General features: G+C 39.2%; 1 protein-coding gene across 38 annotated transcripts in view; it reads left to right on the top strand.

Annotated features, from left to right (window-relative positions):
• ZBTB20 (zinc finger and BTB domain containing 20) overlaps window positions 1–22,597 on the top strand; it is an 812,433-nt gene that overhangs the window by 737,874 nt on the left and 51,962 nt on the right. For 37 of the 38 annotated variants that reach the window (XM_037743875.1, XM_037743867.1, XM_037743869.1 and 34 more), the window contains one exon: window positions 17,101–17,201. The gene's annotated coding sequence lies outside the window, so the exon portion shown is untranslated. Of the gene's footprint in view, window positions 1–17,100; window positions 17,202–18,078; window positions 21,414–22,597 lie in introns of those variants that run through there. The other variant, XR_005202621.1, reaches the window with a different exon arrangement.

Raw genomic sequence — 22,597 nt, 5'->3', positions numbered from 1 at the left:
TTAATCTGCTCAGCAATTTGGAAGTTTGCTTGGAACACAGATGAGTTAAGATAAAAAGCTGTTTTTTTTTAAATGCCTCTAGTAAGTAAAAATGAAGATACTATATCTGAATGAATGTGAAAAGTTGTCCCTTTGTATATTTTTAAAGCTTCCTAAACTATCCCCAGTTCTCAGCCAAATGCAGCCTACCCAGATTGTCTTTAGGAAAGTAGCAATTCACAGAGCTTTGCAGTTAGCCATGTATCAAACTGCACTCTCTTTAGTCCCTGCTTACAGCTCCACCATTTTAGAATATGGTGAGATATGCCAGAGCCCTACCATCTGTTTAATGGGCTAATTATGTTTACCACATGCCTACTTCACAGGAATACCATGAGTGAGGTTGCCAAACATCATACAAATATATATGTTTGTATATATTGATATATAAATATACACGTAAATAAAATTGTATACATATATAAAAGCATCCAGCATTTCTGAGTTTCATTCCATCTTCTACTCTCAAGATGTATAATGATCCATCCCTTAAACCCAGCCAGGTGTTGTCAGAGTTTGTGAGGCTGTCAATGATAGGACCGTCAGACTGAGAGGGATCCTGTAACTGAGAGATTTGGAGGAAGTGAAACTCAGATTGTACACACATCCTATGTCTTTGCCTATTTAGCTATGCCCCATGTACTCTCTACTAAAATTTAGACATTTTAGCTTCATATTTAATGCAATCAAACTTTATGATACTGTATGTTGCTATATTCAATGACTAAACTCCTTCTTTTAAGAAACAGAGGATCTCTTCTTTTAAATTGAAAAAAAAAAAAAAAGTCAGACTGTTTTAACACAATTTCTCCTGTACTTGGCTACAACTTTTCTCTTACATGCCGCAGCTTCTATATTGGGCTTGTTCTTAAAGCTAGAATTCTTTTTTCCTCCTGTGAGGACGCTGCAACCCTTGATGGTCTTTTCTCTGGTATTCCCTGAGTGCTTCCTAAATGCGTGGTCTCAGTGACTCCAGTTATCACAAGGACGAATTTTCACTTGCTATCCATGAAAATTATCAGTGGGTCAAACTAAGTTGGGTCGGACTAAGTTGCTTCTTGAAAATAGGGCTGATGCTAGTTGTGTCCAGAGGGAATTCTGAGCAGTAAAGGGAGGCAAACTGAGGGCATTCTAGGTTAAGGGAATTAAACCAGCAAAGAATCAGGGCACAGATGGAAAAGAGCGAGTCATGGGTAACCAGAGTGCCTAGTCAGGATATGATATAAGCTCCGGGTATTGGGTTTTCTGTGTAGCTCCTTTGTTTATGTAAAGCTAGCTCGGCAGGCTCTGGGCCTTCTTGGCTTTGAGGATGCGCTGACCTGAGAGCTATGGGGAAAAACGGCCACATCTGTACACCAGACTATAAAGCCAATATGTAGCATTCTCTTTGGAAATGAAAAACAACAACATATGAAACTATCATTGATACAACATTTTATTTAGTCTTTTCTAAGATACCGGGTATTTTTAAAACCTGTTTTCTTCCCCTCGGCATTAGGATGTTTTCTTATACAGCTTCAACTGAAGTAAATTATTCAAACAGAGCTGTTTTATTTTATTTGTTTGTTTTTGTTTTTGCAGTTTTATGCTTACCAGGGACTTCATAAACAAGTTGGAAGAGAAAAAATAGCCAGGACATAAATATAGAAATAACCCAATCACATAAGCTTGCGTGAGCATGGGTGAGGGCCTTGTGGGAAGCATGAAGAAAAATCTTTATTAGTACCAGAATGATCGTAATTACCTTAGGCATGAGTCTGATTTGAGAAGAGACATTGATATACAAAGAAATGAAGGATTATTACCCTATGATTTGTCCAAGTGTACAAGGAAAAATAGCTTCAGTATTTACTCTTTGACTTCTTGAGTCCAGAAATCTAATACTGCAAACTACATAGACACGGAGCAGAAGAAAGCAAGTATTTATCACAAGAAGAAGAAAGAGGAATTACTCTGTCATCTCTTCTTACTTTAGAATCATCAAAAATTATTATTGGAAAGAACTTAAAAACCATCTAATCTAGCATGCCCACATTATAGATGAGAAAAATGAGACTTGGGAAAAGTTTCATGACTTGCCCAAGGTCACACAACAGATTACAAACGTGGCTGGGGACCCACATATTATACATAGGTGTCCTTAATTTCTTCAGTTTCTCCATAATCATTTTAGAGAATTCTTTGACTTATCCCACCAATGTTGCTTTGTATATCTTGATTATCGGCTGGCTTCGCAATTTTTTTGAAGTGAAGTTTACTTTATAATAACAGCCAGATTCTATAACTGATTCTAAAAATTAAAATGTGTTCTCTGACACATCCTGAGTGTTGTACAAATATAGAGAAGTTCACTAGATCAACATGTATGCCTCCTTTTATAATAGGAATGCTATAATACCTATAAATGTGGCGTGATCATATTAGACTCTTGAAGTTTCTAGAGTTTCAGATATTTGTTGGAGCATATACATAGGTGAGGGCAGATTTACTCATTGACCTGCTCTGAGTCCCTGAGAAGTTCCTCACTGCTGTGCATTCGTAAGTCAGTTATTCCCACTGCCGTCCATATCACCACTTCCAACTATTACCAATATGGCCGATTACTACGTCAGTTATTCCCACTGCTGTCCATATCACCACTTCCAACTATCACCAATATGGCCGATTACTACAGACTGATTGCTTATTACGTTCAAAAACAGCTGTACTTGGTGTTTTACTGATATTTTGTTCAGTGTTAGAAGAGGATAAACATGGTGAGAATCTGGCATAGACCAGCTCCCTTCTTTTGAAGAAAAAGTCCATCACTGACAATAGACATTGAATAAGTAGTTATTTAAAGGGGTCAAAAAAAAAGCATTCACCATGTCTCTACTTCAAAAAAGAATCTCTGGATCATTTGAAAATATTAACTACAAGCTTATGATGCAATGTTGTGTGGTTTGTTGTGCCACATATCGTTATGATGATCTACATCGCAGCCACAATCCAGAAATACTCTCATTGTTACAATGCAAAATAACATAATCATCCACTCTTACATTTTAAATGTGTCTGGCCTACCAAGTCCTTGCTTAGGTGCCAGACACACGACTGTGAAGGAACTGTCTGACATAGTACCCTGAAATTTCAGGTAAGTATAATCATCTCACAGATGCATAGAATAAGCCTGGTTTTCGAGGCAAAGACAAGAGGCAAACCTCCTGCTCTTCCAGAAGTCAGAACCATTGAGCAGTATATTCACAGTAGCTAAGAGGAAAACGCTTTGTGAAGAAAACTGTGGTGTCTCATGGCTGTTTTATTAAAACATTTAGTCCACCAAGTTTCCAAGTCTAAGAACAATTTAATTCACAAAGCACACAAAATAAGCAGGAGCGTCTAATCCGGACAGCCATGTTCCACCTCTGTGTTCCTTGTTGTGAGTTAGGGTGATTTAGTCATCAAGATCCCTGCTGTTATGTATTTGGATATTTGTGAGGAAAACCTAGAATTCATTCCCTTTGGAAGCCATGTCCATATGGCATGCAGCAAAGACCCTTAGAGAGCAGTAGTAGGAGTTTTGTTATCAAATCCAGCCAGATTTGCAGATAGGAATACAGTAATGGGAAATCAGTATTTTTCCTTCTTCTTCCTCTCTCTTTTCTTTTTCAGTCTTTTTCTTTCTCCTGTTTGCTTCTTCAATTCAATACTCCTTTGTTTATGGATTTGGAAAGTACTCCAAAAGCAAATAAGCCAAGCAAATCCTGTTTGGAGGAAGCACAGCCATTTTGACATGTTAACTATCTCATCACGCCTTTTTATATCCCTAAACAATTGAAGAGCATGTAGAATAGCCAGGTGCTGGTCCTCAAAGTGGGTGTGGCATGAGATATTCTCTGGTTTGAACTAGTCTAGTCACTGTTTCATGAACAAAAAAACAGAAAAGAAAGTTTTTCTTCTCTGGTTCTAGACCAAGTAAGTGGCAGGATGTTATCACCATCTGTAATTTTCTGTGAAGTCCTTCCCCAGTCCAATTTACATGATAGATACAGCTACTTCACTGTGAGAATGCACACTCAAAAAATACAGCCTTTAAGTGATTTTTCCTCGGATGGGCAAGGTGAAGCAGTGAGGAAATGGACATATATATGTTACACATTTATATTGTTTTTCCCCATAAACTTTTAAAATACCATCCAGGGTTTATAGTTTTTCTCAACCACATTGGTAAAGAAAAACCTACCTTTGTGATTTTTCAGAAGTCGTTTTTCAGTCTCTCCTATCATTTTTTTATTTTGGTAATCACCTTAACAGGTAGCTGAGTGAGGATCCAGTATGAAAAGACCTCATCATGTACTACAAGCCAGAGAGTATACTCATGGGAAAAAAATGTAAGTCCTCAGATGCAAAGTCATCTCTCTCAAAGAAAGTGGCTCGGGCAACAGTGCCTGACGTTAGACAGTCTGCATGGTGCAGCACTGCAGCCGTGTTTTCAGTTGCTTTTCACTCTCTGGAATTTTATGCAATGATTGTAGCCAAGAACCTTTGGAATATCACTCTCTGGTTAAACAAAAAAGAGAGGGAAAAAAAATATCCTTTGAAAATTGAAGCTAGTTGTTCCAAGCTAGCAGACAATCCGGTGAAATTTTCACCCCACTCTGTTTTGGGGGTTTGGGGTTTTTATGCAGTGTAAGAGTGTTAAAGAAGGTGTCTATCTGGTGTGGTTTGGAATACTTTGCAGTTTCAAATAGTTTAAAGAAGACGAATTGTTTTCTACCATTTATTAAACTATCTCAGTTAAATATATTGGTTATCAGATCCCATAATGCATGATTATTCAATATATTATAAAATCTAAAAAATTCAGTTATGCTGTCCCCTTTCTCCCTGTCTCCTGTCTGTCTGTCTCACTCTGCTGTGAAGCAATGGGAGAAGAGAGAGAGAGAGAGAGAGAGAGAGAGAGAGAGAGAGAGTGTGTGTGTGTGTGTGTGTGTGTGTGTGTGTGTGTCTGGGAGGTAGACAGATTCCCTACCTGGAAATGGCTTGCTATTATTAGACGTTCAGTTACCAGGGGTTATGTAAGACAATTGAAGCTCTGTTTTTTAACAGAGACATGATTCATGCTGCTTGTAGTAACAGTAACCACCTCCAAACGAGACAGAAACCAGACACAGACAAAGGCTGGAGAAATCAATGCCGACTCGGTACAGCCATTCTCCTGATACCCTCTGCCTTTCAATCAGAGCACTTAGGTTATCAGGAGAGGAGGCTCCTGCTAATTCTGGATCTTTTTTGTCTCTTGGGGCTGCCAGGTGAAATCATGTGGGCTGGAGCTATATACAGGAGAAAACGGGTCCTCAGGAGCAGTGATGTCTGACCTCTTTCCCAGGGGTCCCCCAGTGTTTCAGACATACCTGGAGGAACAGTGATTGTTTCCTATGCTGTGGCTCAGAGTGCTCTGTGGCTTCTACTCAGAAAGGCTGGAACTTGAGCGTTTGGCTCACCCACTCAAGTAACTTTCCTCAAGTGATACTCTGCAGCATGCTGGGAGAGGAGAGGATGGAGTGGGATTTGAGCTGCTGCCAGTGCTTTATTATAGCTTCTCCTAAAACCTGAATGGAAGTGGACTGGCTGTCAGTTCCCACACACATTCGGGACCCTTTCCTAAGTCTTCCAGACGACATTGATTCAACACTCCACACTATACAAAGCACTTCCACATGGATCAGCTTATTTTAGCCTCACAACTTTATAAGATAGGCAAAGCATACATTATTGTCAATACCATTTCACAAGAGAGAGATTTTACAGCTTACAAGTATTATGCCATTCACTGATTCCTTGCTCATGACTTTATAAGTGAGGACAACAAAACTCACAAAAGTTAGTGACTTGACCATGGTCAAATGGCTAGTGCTTACCAGATCTAGGAAGACAAGGCTGATCTGATTCTCCATCAGTGCTCTGCCCCAGATTTGCTACAAAGCTTGTTGGAAACCATGGCATTTTCTGGTGGAAAAAAAGCATTTTCTGCTGAAAACCTTGGTTTTAGATTAAGTTCTACTACTCATTAGCTAGCCAGCTTAAACTTCCCTTTCCCTCCCTCTTCACCCCATCCACCTCAATCTTCTCATCTATGCAACTCATGATAGGGAGAACTCATTTTTAGAGAGTGTTCGTGAAAGTACCACATAATCTTTAACATGTCTAAGTCGACGTAAAGCACTGCCAATAGTATCTCCCTGCCCCCACCAAGAGTGAAATCCAGCAAGAGAACTCAGACTTCACCCAGAACATAAAACTATGTATTTTTACTATGAAAAGAAGAAACTCAGATACTTTATTGCAGAAACTGCCCATAGCTCTCAGAAAACAGCAGTCTTGACCCAGCGGCCTGTTACACACCCAATAGGCAGGCCACCATTCATTTTCACTCTGAAATGTATAAATTTCCCAGAAAGACAATTCTTAAGTATTGCCATGACAGGAAAACATCTAGGCCATTTAGCTTTACCCACCTAATAATCTCCTGCAATAAAAATTCCAATTTAAAAAATACTTATTATTGATTACTACTAATAATCAACACTCTGATACACTGTTATGAATTTTAACTAAAGACTGACAGAATTTTCTATTTATGAAATTTTACCATTATCCTTCTATTTCATGTTACATAATACAATCTATACCTATTTTAAGGTAAATATAAGTAAACATTCTCATTTATAAAATAGAGTTTATTAAATTTTTTGTTTGTATACTGTTTTATAGTCAGGAGAGTAGCAAAATACTCCACAGATTATACTGTAATAAAATGCATTTTCTCTTCTGCTAAAACATGAAAGTCATTTGTTCCTGCAGGTTTAAGGAAGAAACGTATACTTTTTTCTCTACATAATAAAACTCCCTGACTAAACATCAAGAGACCAAGTTTCTAGTCCTAGGCCCACTAAAAATTCACAATTAGGGAACTTGCTAAAGCCCAACTTCAGATTAACATCTAATCTGAAAAACTCAGTGCCCCTTAACATCTAGTTATTATATAGCCTGAGACAACCTGCTTTGTGCTGTTGTGTGTTGTGTCAATAAAAGGGCTTTATGGGAAAGATGGAATTCATTGTTTGGGGTTTTATGTTGTGCCAGTCGTTGCCAAGCTGCCTTGAATTCACCAATGTAACGTGTCTCCAGACTGATTCAAAGAGATGGAATTTGGAATGTGACTAGAAGGCAGTAGCAGATTCTGTAAATAGTTGCTACACATTCTGTATACCAGGCACAAAAGTACACAGTGGATCCTCAGACAAGACTTACCCTGACTTCCTTTTGTAGGAAAATAGCCTTTTCCTTTCCATCATGTTACCATAATTTAATGATTATGAATGGTAATTTTATCATTGGTATGTTCCAGTGATTCCTTTCATGGATCACTTGATGTTCCTAGATTATTTTAACCTTATCCCCATTTGGTGTTGACTAATGCAAATTCTTACTTTCACCTAGGAACAGAGCTTGCTTTCTCTTCTATATCTGGCTTTTATCCAGATTCTTAGACACAAATGATATGATTTGCAGGGCAATGGAAGTAATGGCAGGTGACATTTCTTCCTAACATTGTGATGGAACATTCCACCTGGACTGTTAACATCTCAAACTATCCCGATAGCTACAGAAATTGGATTTTAAACCATCATGCCTTAATGGTATCCATTTCTGTTTGTGTTAACCAATAACATGGTTATAACATCCTTTTATACTCAAAAGGCTACGCTATATGCTGGGGTCTCTGTAGTGTATAAAACAAGGCTCCTGCCCAAGAGGAGTTGCACTCTCACTAATAATATAGCAAAGAGGCATTAAACCATAACCATTTATTGAAGTACTAAAAAAGTGGCAGAAAACACTATGGGCTGAGGCAGTCTTCGCAAGGAAAAAATTCATAAAGGATACATTTTTATATACAGACCTGGAAGGAGAAGAAAGTTCTACATAATTTTTTAAAAGCTGATAAATGTATTCCAAGCAGCCAAACTGGTGTATACAGTAGCTCAGAGATACAAATGTGCTTAGTCTTTCTGACATCCTATAAGTTAACTAGTTTAGACCATGTGGAGCATCAATGGAAAGGAAATCTGAGAGGACCATTTGATAGGGATTCAGTGAATTTCTGAGCGCAGGCTTAAGAGTTTGGAACTAGGGGAAATCCTTTAAAGCATCTTTTCCCTAAGCATATTCTGAGGTTAATACGTATTCCATTTAAAAGGAGAATGGGGGAGTCTGTAATCCAATAAGGCTGGACAAAGATTAGGCCTTCAGCACCTTTAATATCCCATGTACATTGTGAATTTGAGAATAGAATATATAGCATGCAGTGTTTCCTAAACTTACTTGCCCAAGGAATTTTTTTTCAGATGCATCTTGAAGTTCCAGTTTGAAACACACTTTAAGATATACCATCTGAAAAGATTTTTGAAGGGCAGGAGTTGAATGCAGGACAAAAAAAAACAACTATGTTGTGATGATTCATCTAGTACTATTAGAAATGGATATGCTATCAGTTACAGAGAAAGTATCCCTGATGAAACCAAAGGAAACGATAAAGGGGAGAAGTAAGATATGAAGGGAATATGGGAAAAGATATATCCTGAGGAAATAAAATAATAGAAATTCAGATATATTAGAGGAGATGAGCACTAATAAGCTTACCACATTGCATGGTGTCGATCCTCTTATTAAAGCAGGATGCCGCCTCATCAACTGAAAAAGAGAATGGAGAATGGGACTTCATAAAAGTAGACAAAACTAAGAAAAACTGCCATAGACTGTACCTGGAAACAGTGGGCAGAAGCATAGGTCCTGGTAGCGTGCATGTGTAGGCTTTTGTTGTAAGAGTGAGAGCAAATGGAAAATGGTGATATGGATTCATGGTTGATGAATGTGAAAGGAGGCCCTGCACATAGAAGGTTAGAGAAGAAAGGAAATCTGCAGAGTTACTGCGGACAGTGTTGAAATGGTTGATCATGGGGTGAGATCAAACTGGACAGATACATCTGGTAAGGCCAGCTGGGGCCTACTAATGAACCAGCTGAAAACAGTAGGTTCCTTGGGCTTCTGGGAAAGTCAGTTCACTAGCTGGGTGTGGAACATTTGACATCACATGTCAGGCCTCAAAAGAATAATTTAGAAGGAGTATAAAGAGCTAAGAAAAGGGGTAGTTACCTCTGTTGAAAAGAAGTGGTAATGGGTTTTGGGATTAAAGTATTAATCAATATAGGGAGGGAAAACAGGAATCAAGTGTAGAAGGTTTTGAGAAATTTCACAAAACATTCAAGAAGGCATGAGAGGGCCATGAAGAAGAATCTAGTATAAGCTAATGGTGAGGACCACGAATGAAGAGCAGTGGAATGAAGGCAGATTAGTGTTTTAGTGATTGTGAGCTCTGTGTAGGTTAAGCTATAGAGCACTGTGGTTAGAGTCTGGCCCTTAACTCTGCTTTGCTACCTTCTGCCTTAATTGGCCAATAACTGTACCTTTCCTACCAGTTTCAGCTTCCTTGTCTATAAAATGGGAACATAATCCCCAACTTCAATGAATAATTGTAAAAAATAAAGTTATCTGTGAAAAGACACAATGTTTGCCACACAGTAAGCATTTAGTCAATAGTAGCCAAAGTTACTATTGAAGTGACAGGAGCAGGAAAAGGGAAATGATGTTCACTTTGTGGACAATGACAGAGTGTGCTATCTGGAGTAATGCATTGTGATGTCTCTCTGTACGTTTTTTCCATTTACCACAAACTATAATGGTTACTCCAGAAAACACACTCACTGCAAGGGGCAAGGTATAGGAAACTCTGATAATACCAAATAAAATGCTGTGTCATAAATCATGCTCATGTTAGAATTCTCATTACAGAGTTTAAAAGGATCTTATTGACATGACCTGTGCCAGGCTTGCTAGACAAGAAGGTTCCAGTATCCAATGACATAATAGAGGGGTTCCCATCACCAGGCCAGGTTCATTAAAACCAGAAAAATCAGTGGGACGCAGCGACTCACATTTGTAATCCCAGCACTTTGAGAGGCCAAGGCGGGAGGATCACCTGAGGTCGGGAGTTCGAGACCAGCCTGACAAACATAGAGAAACCCCGTCTCTACTAAAAATACAGAATTAGCTGGGTGTGGTGGTACATGGCTATAATCCCAGCTACTTGGGAAGCTGAGGCAGGAGAATCACTTGAACCTGGGAGGTGAAGGTTGCAGTGAGCTGAGATGGTGCCATTGCATTCTAGCTTGGGCAACAAGAGCAAAACTCTGTCAAAAAAAAAAAAAAAACAGAAAATCATTATTGTGTGTGTGTGTGTGTATACGCTGATCCAAAAGATCTCCTATTTTAAACAACAATCAACTGTATCTGATAATGCTAAGGCTCATGGCATGGGATGTGCAACTTATATTAACAGAGTTTATGTACTGTCAAAGAGGAATCAAGAGGTCTCTATGGAGAAAATCAACATCGATTTAATGTGATAAACAGTGGGATTGTGATTCCACCTTGTGTTTGCAGGGCCATCCCAGGGGTCTTCAAGCCATCAGAGGTATTTCTTCTGGACATGGGTATTAACTAGTGGTTAATTAAGGAACTAAAACCTAAAAGGTAAAATAGTCCTTACAGCATCAGTAAGCTGAAGATGGGGTTCCTGATTAGTTTATCTTGCCATGATGTCTTTGGTGTCTTATTCATTATATGGTTTTCTTACCAGTTTCCAGAGAGATGAGATTAGTGATGTAGACTTGGGAATTTGTTTCGGGTAATTAGTTAAAAAGTTAAAAGTCAAATAGACTTCCTTAGTAGGTTTAATGGTTTAACAGGTTGATGAGCTACTTAATTCCCACATCTTTCTTCTCAGGGGACTGTTAGGTTTTAAGGAACCTTAAAAATCATAAAACCAACCTCCTTCTTATAGTTAGAAAAGCTGAGCCACCTAGAGGTTAAATGTCTCCTCTGAGGTCATCAGCTAGTCCTGATTTTACTTTCTCTTTTCTTAGGTTACACTTTATAACTCTTCCTCCTTTTTCTAACGTTGTATTCCCCACAATGACCTCTCTGCTAATTATTTCATAGATTTATCCTTTGTTATGAAATTTCCTTTTCCTCAAATTATGATAGTGGGTCTTTGCCAATTAGTAACCCATCCCCACTAACTCACCACTACATTTGGGGCAAAGAAACGAGGGAAGTGGAACAATTTTAAATTTATTATGATCTTTGAGATAGCTTTATCGTCATCTGGGAATTGCTGTTAGACAATTAAGGTTAGTAAAGCTCATTGGATTTCTCAGAGGAAAGGTGTTATTTGAATTATTACCAGATAATTATTGTTAAAAATAACAACAATGTAAAATATAGGAACTTTACATGTTAGAGACATTATCATTTTGAATTTCCAAAGAGAGGGGAAAACCTTGGGGATCTAGAAACAATTTTTTTTTTGACAATGTGCTCTATGCTAAAAAACTCCTTGAATTCTGTGTAATGCCTGATGACCTAACAAACTGGCCCAGAATCAGAAGCCAGTCAGCTGGCTGTGTGAGCCGCTACCCAAATTATTTGGACTGAATTGTACCTTCTAAAACAACGCTAGTAGAAAAGGAGAGTGTCAGACATAAGGCCTGTGGTCCCAGACCAGTAGCATCAGCATCACCTGGGAGCTTGCCAGAAATGCAGGATCGCAAGCTCCACCCCAGACATGCTGAATCAGAAGTTCTGAGTGATTCATTTGTTCATTAGAGTTTGAAAAGACTGATAGAAAACATTCTCATCTTCAATTACAAAGGAGGGAGAAAGAGACTATACTTAGTGACAGTTTCTGAAATGGTTCCTTCTCCTGAAGTCTGTGCTCTCAGATCTTTTCAGTGGCTCTGAACCATCATGGAAATAAGCATCTTCCTTGTGCTGTGATTACAGTGGGAACTAGAAATGTGTCCAGTGTCCATGCTGCGTTGGAACAGTTGTTATATAGTGAAAAGAACACAGATTTAGAGTCAGAGAGATCTGGATTTGGATTCTGGCCTCACTATCCAGTAGCTTTCTAAAATTGGACCTGTGACATGAGCTCATTAAGTCTAAGTTTTCCTTATCTGTAAAATGGGTATACTAAAGCATACAGCATGGCATTGCTATGAGGGTTAAATGAGAACATATTCATATATAAAAATGCCTGGTGCAGTCCCTGACAAAATTTAGACATCCAATAAATGCTACCTGTTATCGTTACTATTCACTTTCTTGTAAACTTTAATCATGAACTCCTCCTTTATAATTTTAGAATGATTTAACCTGGTTTCTTAGGAATGGGACAGGCCATACTCAAAGTAGACATCTGCAGAAAGTTCCTTACAGTGATATGTGGCAGTGTATTTCATAACAGCTCTGCTGTCTAAGGGCATCCAAGACAGATCTGCAGAAACATCAACAATGAAACGGAAGAGAAGTGACCTACTGTTTGTTCGCCTCTGACACCATCAAGATACTTGCCAGCTGGGTTCCAAGAGCGGATTCTTTATTACAGTGATGATGTAAGAGGCAGAAAAAACAGCTGGATTTTCAGGTTCTAGGGAAAATTTGTGGCATCAGCAGCCCCTCAAAATTATCTTTTGACTTAAAAACTGAGTACACTGGATATGAAAGTCATTAAAAGAGAATAAATGTGAAACCCCGTGAAGTCATTCTCACTGAGACTTTTTTAGAGTGTAACCACCCTTTAAGCAATAAAACATGACGTACCATGCAGTGGTTCTGATTAATAGATGCTCAGGTGTGTACTAAGGCGAAAGGGGAAACAAGATGGAGCTAGGTGACAGTTTGCCAAAAAAAATGAAAGTAAGATTATAGCAATAGGATGTGGGGCTGAGAAAGAAGGGTTTAATTAAAGGACAGACATATTATGGTTGTATTAATTATAAAATACACAATTTAAATCAAATGTTAGATATATTTAAAATATACATTTGTGTAATTACACAAAGGATTTGTAAGTTTGCCAGATAATTTTGCACTGCAATGTACTATTGATGAGTGATTTCCTTTATCATATTAATGTAGTTGCCAGGGGGAGAAAAAGAGAAGGAAGTTCTGTCTGGTGAAGTGTTGATATGTCCAGCCTTATAATGGGTTAGAAAGAACAGTGAAGAGCTCTTGAGCCCAGTTTGCTGTTTATGTGGCTGCTGGGGTGATGTTATTTAATGGATGTCTCAATGCATAGCATGGGTCCACCATACTGGCCAAAAAGGGTTTGGTTAATACTGCCAAGGTTTTCCTCTGGTGAGTAACAGTGAATCAGGCGCTCACCTGGGAGATGCAGATGAAGTCTTGCGGTACTGGAGCTAACATTTAAGAGCTGAGCTTTTCTGGACAGGTATAACTACTGAGATTCCCTGGATAAGTCTGTTTTCCTCACCGAGGTAAACACTATTATCCCCACAGCATGTTTTGTTGGGCTTTTCATCTTTGGGTGAGAGAAAATGATTCTTTTTGAGGATAAGGATAAATGTTTCTTCTACTACAAGAGAAGGACAAGGCAAGAAAATTTGAACAGACTCAGAGGCAATTGTCTATGCATTTCTACAAGTAAATTAGTAATATAAGGAAAGAAAAACAAGTAAACATTTAAACAAACTAGAGAATGAGTACTGGACTAAGCTCGGTGGAAAAAGAAGTATTAATGTGGCATAATGGCAGATTACCAATAGTCTGTTCCTATAAAGTAATGAATGTAACCATAGAATTACTGCATATTTTCACCAAGAATGCCAACTGAACACACAGCTTTTCCAAAGCATGAGATATTCCTTTACTCTTATTTTCAGCCTGAGTTTATCACCCCAGTGGTATTTTTAAAATTTTATTTATTTTTAATTTTTGTGGATGCATAGTAGGTGTATATATTTCTGGGGTACATGAGATGTTTTGATATAGGTACACGATGTGAAATAATTACATCATGGAGAATGCGGTATCTATCCTCTTAAACATTTATTTTTGTGTTACAAACAATCCAATTGCCCTCTTTTAGTTATCTTTAAATGTATGATTATTATTCCTCTAGTCACCCTGTTATGCTATCAAATAGTAGGTCATATTCATTCTTTCTATTTTTTGTGCCCAGTAACCATCCCCACCTTTTCCTCAGTGGTGTTGACAGTATTGTCATAATTATTTCTGCTGGTAACGTTAGAAAAATTTGCTTCCTTATTTTTTAAATCCACCCTCATTTTTAGATGTTATTTAACTATAAAAGATATGTATTAGTTCGGTTTGTTGAAGCAAATAAATAAAGCAAATTGTTATTTTTGGAACACAATATATTTTTGCAGGCTATGCACCCCAACCCCCTCTGTCTGGTCTTGTCATTGTTGATGATCTGTTGGGCCTACTGGTGCCAAGTAAGCACTGATAAATATTGGTCTGTGGCCTTTTATGTCTGTTATCCTTGCCCAGCCACTAACAAGGATGTGACCTTGAGCAAGTCAGTTCCCTTAATCTCTTCATCCGAAAAATGAGGGGGTTGAAGTAGATGAGCTTTGAGGTCTTTTCAATTTAGTCCCAGTTTCTATGACTCTAGCAAGAGTATTTGTTCCCCTTAAATTCAGTTCAGCATATTATCAGCCTCGTGCAAACTTAAGTGCAAGAAAGCATTGCCCACTCACTATAGGGCACTCAGAGTAAAAACTGTCTCAACTTTCAAAGAGCTTATGAAGGGGAAAGACAAATCACACAAAGAACCATTAGAATTGGTAGAATATGCAAAGGGAATAGTAAAAAACGTGGTCATAGTATTTAAGAAGGGCATTCTCCTTTGTGAAATGCTGCATAAATGAGGTGGCACTTGGATGGCCCTGGAAGAAGCTACATGTATGTAGACACTGAAAGAAGGGAAGAAATACCATGAACATGGTGGGAAAGAGTAGGACTTTGCTGGAGTGTAGAGATAAGAGCGAGAAACTAGATTGGGCTATATTGTAGCAGCTTTGACTACCAAACTGAGAAGTTTGAATTTAATCCAATAAGCAAAGAGAACTGTAAGAAAAGAAGTGATATGTTTTAAAGAGCACTTTAGAAAAATTAATGTAACATTTGTGTGAAGGATGGACAAGAGGTAAAGAAAAACTAGAAAAAGTGAAGCCAGTCAAGAGCCAGTCAAGATGTCCTCACAGTAGGTCGTAAAGGGAGAAATAGAGGTTGGTGTAGAAAACAGCTATTGATTCAGGAATCACAATCAGAGTAAAAACCACTGGATTTGGCAACTAATTGGATATAGGAAGCAAAAAACAGAAGAATTAAAGATGACTCCCCAATTGTAGGCCCACGTAACTGGATGAAGAGAATACCAATGGCAGGAAATGGAATGTCTAGAGAAGGAATAGATTTTAAGGGAAAGTCAGTTAATTCAGTTCTACACTTTCTGAATTAGAAAAGCCTGTGTAGTATTTGATGGAGATGTGAGATTGTCAAAGTTAGAGGCCCTGCCTTATTCATCCAGGTGCCTAGTAGATGCTATATAAATACTGAATGAATGGACAAAGGAATGAATGAACCAACAACCAGGTGTTATTTAGAATGTGGGTGTGCAGCTCTGTTGAAAAGCTAGAACTAAAGATAGCAATGTGAATGCTTTCTATGGAGAAGAGATTGTTGTAGTTAGGGAGGGCTGGGGTAGACAAAGCCTGAGGAGAGAGTCTAGAGGAATGTCTATATTTAGAGAACAGAAGAAAGAAAATAAGCCAGTGAAGAAGGCAGGATAGCAGACTGAGATGTAGGGGAAAAAATCAGGGTAGTTCAGTGCAGAATGAGGTGGATTTCAGGAATTAAGTGGGTCATGGTCATTGGAGCCTAATGTGGCCAAAAGGGTGAGGGCCAGAAAAAGACCACTGGGTTTGAGGCTCTAGAACAGGTAATAGTTCCATAGCCCCTCAAGCTGAACTCCTCAGGATTACAGGCTATGGGAGAAAATGGAGCCTTTGCAGTAAAGGACAGAGAGAGTGCTCAGAACATGCCCAGATCAATGGGTGTCACTAGAATAGGTAAGAACTAAGCAATAGAGAAAGAGAGAGAGAGGGGGAGAGAGAGAGAGAGAGACAGACAGACAGACAGACAAGTGGAATGAAGTATATCAGAAATGTGGTAAAAGTACACAATGGAACACTATTCAGCCTTTAAAAAGAAGGAAATCTTGTCATTTGCAGCAACATGGATGAATCTAGAGGTCATCCATGATATATGGAAAAAAATATACTTTTTTTGTACTAGAAAAGCCAGGTACAGAAAGACAAATACCACATGATATCACTAATATAGGGAATCTAAAAAAGCTTAATTTATAAAAGCAAAGATTAGAACGGTGGCTGGCAGAGGCTGGGGAGACATCAGTCAAAGGACATAAAATCTCTCTTAGGACGAATAGCTCCAGAGATGTACTGTACATCCTCGTGACTGTTGTTAATAAGAATGTAGTGTATATTGAAAATAACTGTAGATTTTAAGTGTTCTCACCATGAAAAAATGATAAATATGTGAGGTAATACATATTTTAATTAGTTTGATTTAGCCATTCCATGGTGTATACATGTATCAAAACATCATATTTTATACTATAAATATATACAATTTTTAAGTGTGAATCAAAGATAAATAAACATAATAAATGATAAAAAAAGAGAAACGCCTATGAGAAGAATCAACTGTGGCAAGGTTGAAGGACACTCTTTCTACCTCCTTCCCCCACTTTGACCCACAACTCAGCTTCTATGCCAGAACCTGAAAATCAGCTCCGCCAACAGTGACAAGGTACTGTTGATGTCTCAGGCTGCACAGGCGGTTAGGTGAAAGCACTGAAAATGGAGCCTGGACAACATCCTCTCCATTCCTCCTTCCCTAACTCACCATCCTCTGGTGCAAAGATGTAGAACCAACCAACCAACCTCTCGTTCAAGTCCCAAAGTTCTTTACTACCAAGATAAATAATTGCCATCACCATCACCTGTTCATGTAACAACCTTATTTTTGTTTTTTTGTCTGATCTAGATACAGCCACTCTCTGTTCCCTGCCCCAATGAACATCTGCACTAGGCCCAAGCCTTGGAGTGATTTACCTGAAGAGTGACACCATTTATTCTGAAACTACTGTGAGTACATTATGTCTCCAATAAAGCGCTTCTTAGTTCACTTCGTTTAAACACACACACACACAAAATTATGAGAGCAGGCGAAATTTTAGATGGCTTCATTTCTTGATCATCAGGGTAACCACTCAGTCCTGAGGTGCCCCCAGCAGTTCTCAACTTCCCGGCTGCAGTGCACGCCATATGCAGCGTCATTCCCTCCTGGCCGGATGGCTGTGCCGAGCTAGATCTGAGCACACCTTGCAAGGACTGGTGCTGTTCTGCTTGGTCATCTGTGCCTCTACCTACAGTGATGGCAGCTCCTCCTGATCTGTGTCCTTCTCATCATCCTTCTGTGCCATGCTACTGAATCTCACGGTAGCTTGTCATTTCATGCCACCCTGGTCAAGTCTGTGAGCCAGGTTTGCTTGCTTTTATTTACCTGTTGTCTGAGCTGCAACCCATGCTATTGTCTCCTTGCTGCCCTCCCCTTGGAGCTCTGGGCTCCTTCTACCACAATCTCTAAGCCACTGCATCCAGCTCAGCTCTGCTCTCTGAATGTATGGGTCTGTAGTTGGTTTAGTTCCTGCCATGAAAGGCATTTATGTAGGAGAAGCTCAGCCTTTGCAAGGAAAGGTACAGAAATAATTTGGGATAGGAGATATGATGCCTATGAAAAATACTGATGAAAGATTGATACCAAGTATTCATTAATCATTGCTAAAATAACAGATGAATATATGCTATTTTCCACTAGAAAAGCCAGACATTTGAATTATTTAGAAGTTCTTCATGCAAAACAACTTAATTATACATTTTAAAACAAAAACTCATCCTAGTTGTTATATTCATAAGTTTTCCTATATGTTACGAGGCAGGTAATGGGATGGTGTTTTTACAGACTTCTATGTTACTGGAAAACGCCAAAACTGGGAGACTAACATCCCTCTTAGGCTTCAGGTAGGATATTTACATTCATATTTCTATGTCTTTAGCTATTCTGCTATAAATCGAACCCAAAGGGATGAAGCCAGAGTTTTGTTTTATTTTGTGTTGCTTTTTTACTTTTAATGCTTTCAGTCAACTGAATCCTAGCTGATGTTAGCTGATGTGTAGTTGATAGGCCTGCCCTTCCAGGAAGGGAATGTGTTCTGTAGTACAAAATGATTGAGGTATTGGGGACTAGAGACATGACAGAAAATCAAACATAGTTTCTTCAGTCCACACCCACACAAGGAACTTACTTGTGTATACCTTCATTCATCGTTAAGTTCCAGTGCAAGAAGTACCTTAGAAATCCTCACATCCGGATAGTTTTTTGCGTTTTTCTTCATCGCAGAGTAACTACGATGATACAAGTAACATAGCCTTACTGTAATGCAGGTATGTTTCAAAGTTTCTATATCCTTTAAGAGAGAAAAGAGTCCTTATCACTCTTACCTCCTGTGCTGCAGAGAACCCAGATCCAGACCTAGAAATCAGGACCTGATGTTGCCTACAAATTACAGAGAAGTCCACAAGTTAGCATCTGTTTCTGTCATAGGAAGTATTCCATCTGTGCAGGATGCCAGTGCCTGCTTTTACTTCTCTTGGGCCCTAGAGAATGGACAGATTGGGTTATAATCTTTGCAGTCTCTGCTATTCAGAAACTTGGCTTTCTAAAGCATAAAAGAAAAATAATAATAAAACTGCCAAAGACTTGCTAGGTGCAAAAATCAGCAAGAAGGATAAAATTTTAAATGTGAACCATTTGCAGAAGTATATCTCTTCTAATGGGTTGACAACGCTCTGGGCCTGGTCTCAAGTCTTGGAAGTGGGTTGGGGAGGCACATATTAAATTTTAACACCTACCCACACCCATTCCACCTGCACAATCATGCCCAGTGACCCTGCCTACTTAACCAGATTATTGTGATAATTAAATGAGATGGTATATATATAAAATGTCTATCATGGCAGAGGTGAGTATATTTACTCTCTCATATAAATTTTGCTGAGCATTTACTATGTGCCAGATACTGTTCTAGGAACTAGGGACATGACAGCAAGCAAAACAAACAAAAATCCCTGCTTGACTGAACTTACATTCACTTACATTGCTCTATGAATGGCAATTCGACATAATAGGTATATGGAAACTAAGAGAGAACTAGTTTTATTTTGCTCTGTCCTTCCTTCCAGAAAGTATAATTGAGGGTATAAGAGAGAAAGAACACATATGTTGATTAGTCTTCCCACCCCATTCCAACCCTCAAAAAACCCCAGAACCATTCTTTGCCCTGCTATGTGACCAAGAAGGCTGGCTTTCTAGACTACATTACCCAGACTCGCTTGTCCTTGGGCTTCCCTTTGAATTTGACCAAAAGGAAATACCAGCAGGAGATGTGAAACTGGGAAAAGAGAGAGATCAGGGAGTGTATTAGTCCAGCCCTCGTTCCCAACTCCAATTCTGACTGGACTCAGAAATCATCACCCTTTTACTTGCCCCTTCAGTTAAATGTTTACAGCTTTCCACTCTTGCTAGTACCTGGTGCTATCTCCCTTGAGGTCCCTTAACCTCATCTGCACCTCCAAATACAGTTCTTTTATTAAACCCTCTTTAGCTAAAAACTTTGCATGTGCCATCTATTTTTGCCAGGATCCTGAATGATACAGTTAGGAGGAAATTTTACTGAAAAAAACATTATAAATCAGCCCTGCCAAGGTTAAAAAAAATAAGATTGAGAAAATGAAATGTGTTTAATCACAAAAACATCCCAAATTGATGTGAGGACATCAGACCAAGTAGAGAAATGATAAATTGTAAGAAAACACAATAAGCCAGAATGCCATAGGTTGGTCTCAATGAATAGACCATAGTGCTCAGCCTTGATGGGCTTCTGCAGGCCAAGTGCAGCTTGCTCAACCCTCAGCTTCAAGGAGCTCATGGTGTAGTGTAGCCACAGCAGTGACAAACATCTGAGCAAAAAGGAGATGTCAGGAAGTATACAGTGAGATCAAGTGTTGAGGAAGAGATTGCTTGTCCTAACATTGTTTCTGCCTTTGCTACAGTAACAATCCATTTGCCCCTGCCCCAAATCTAGATACCGAAACAGATTACCGAGATGAAGGAAATATCTTCTTAAGCTAACCTGATGAAAGTCACAGAACTAACAATACCTATGAGAGGAGCTACCATTATCGAGCCCTTACCATGTACCAGCACAAGGCTAATCACTTTACGTGGCTAATCTCATTTGTTCCTCACAATAACTCTAAGTGGTAGGTATTATTATTCCCATTTTACAGATGAGGAAAATGAGGCTCAGAGATGCAGAGTAATCTACCTAAGGCACAGTAGTGGAGCTCAGTTCTGCTACCACTCTTGTTGGCGTGGTTTGTTACCACCTGCCCTTTCTCCCCTGCACGGATACTAAGCCTATTTAATGTATTGTTGGAGAAAAGAGTAGGGAAATGGTTATGACTCCGGAAAGATTTGGGGAGGCATCACTGGTCTAAATTATCATGAGCCAATGACTGAGTAATTATTTATCAAAAGGAGGTTCCAACTAATTCTTTTCTACCTGAAAAGTAATAGAGACATTACTTATCAGATAGGAAAAGACCTGATAAGTAAAAGGCACATTAACGTGCAAGAGAGGGTGAGAGCCCAGTGAAAAGAGAAAACTGGGATAGGGTGAAAGAAGAGAGCACTCTCCTCTCAACACCCTGGAGACTGCTAAGAGCTCACACAGATAAAATATTTATTTTTCCATATGTTGCAGAAAGCATTGCCATCACTGTATGTGTGCAATATGTGCAAAAGAGTGTGAAATATATACATCAAATGCCGCCGATCTGGTTGATTTCCATGCATTTAACATGCTTAATACCTACCATATCATCAATATGTTTTAATGCATATTTCTTTCCACATACAATATGGTCTAGTTAGGAAAGAGCCAACATCCTCAACAGCCTTACTCACTGCTATGTTTCAGCCTAAAACTTCTTCCCGGGGCCAGCACAATGAGAGTTAAAAACCGGCAGGCTCTGCTGGGCTAACTCGGCCGCTAGTCTCCTTAGAACACCCTCCCAATTCTTGAAGCAGCCTTTTCTCATAACAGAAATGTTTGCAGTGAGGAGATGAAAATGTTTTTGTTCTCCTTGGACAATTGGGAGATGTTCAGTCAGAATGTCAGAACTGGCCGTTGAAAGGCGGGTGCCTGTGACCACGCTTTTAATTTTTTTTTTTTTGAATGCAGAGCTCCACCAGTGTGGCGGGAGGAAGTGCACAGTGATTGGTCTGTTTCTCTGTGGAAGTGTTCAGGGTACACCCAGTTTTGCTTTGCATATATTTACGAAACATCTGCCCTTTTCTTATTCTTAAGTCCTTCCCTCTCACCAGCCCCCTTTCCCCTTTTCCCTGGTTTCTTTCTTTGTTGTTGTTGGCTTGTCTAACTTTTTCATTGGAGCTTTCATTTTCCGGTTGAGGGGCGACTTCATCAGAGTGTATAATTTTAACAGAGAAAGGGAGGGAGGGAAGGAGGAGGAAGTGGGGGGGAGAGAGAGAGAGACAGAGGGAGGAGAGAGAGAGAGAGAGAATGAGAATTGAAAAGAAAGAGACTGAGAGGCCAGAGAATTGAAAAGAAAGAGACTGAGAGGCCAGAGCCTGGCAAATCAACCTTTGGCATGGTGACCAGGAGGAAGGTTCTGGTCGAGAGTTTGCCTCTCTGAAATCCGCTGGAGTCAGCCAGTGTGCTGCTGCCCTCTAAAGGCTCCAGTGAATAGTGCATCGCCACAGAGGCTTGAAAAGACTTGCCCACAGATGTGTCATGTTTATAATTCTTTTTATACAGCTCCAAAATGAATTTTCAATCAATTATGATAGGGCTTATTCTTTCCTCCGTAATAAACTATGAACTGCAAAAATGGGGTCAGTTCACAGCACCTGTGCATGTCTAGACATAAACGGGTGCTACGTTTTAGGGTTTCTCAGCTCCAGAAAAAGGGGTCAGAAGAACTAAGAGAAGGTGAGATAGGAAATAAATTGCTTCTGAGGATGGTGAGCAGCTCTCTGATATCTGCACAGTTGGGAAACAGCCCAGTGGCATAAGACTAAGTAAAGTGATATGAGACTAATGAGGGGGTAAGCCAAAAAGGTTGAGTTTTTAACATTTCTTGTTTATAGAGGTAGCTCCAATGCCTCTGTGCTATGAATATTCTCCCAAAGTGATCACTGAGGCAACAGGAGTGTGTGGTACAAGATGTCAGGTAGGAAACGAGCGAATCTAGGGAAGGAAACAAGGGCATTGATAGGAAGAACAATATAAATTTTTGCTGTGTTAAAAATAAAAGAGTAATGTGAGTGGCTTGGCTATGTCCTTATGTTTAAAAGAAAGCTCCCCTAATTTTCTGAAACACACATCTGAAAGTATCCT

This window comes from Cebus imitator, unplaced genomic scaffold (genome assembly GCF_001604975.1).
Source record: "Cebus imitator isolate Cc_AM_T3 unplaced genomic scaffold, Cebus_imitator-1.0 Scaffold157, whole genome shotgun sequence".
NCBI lineage: Eukaryota > Metazoa > Chordata > Mammalia > Primates > Cebidae > Cebus > Cebus imitator.
The sequence above is the reverse complement of the archived record's forward strand: the minus strand, read 5'-3'. Positions and strand labels throughout refer to the sequence as shown.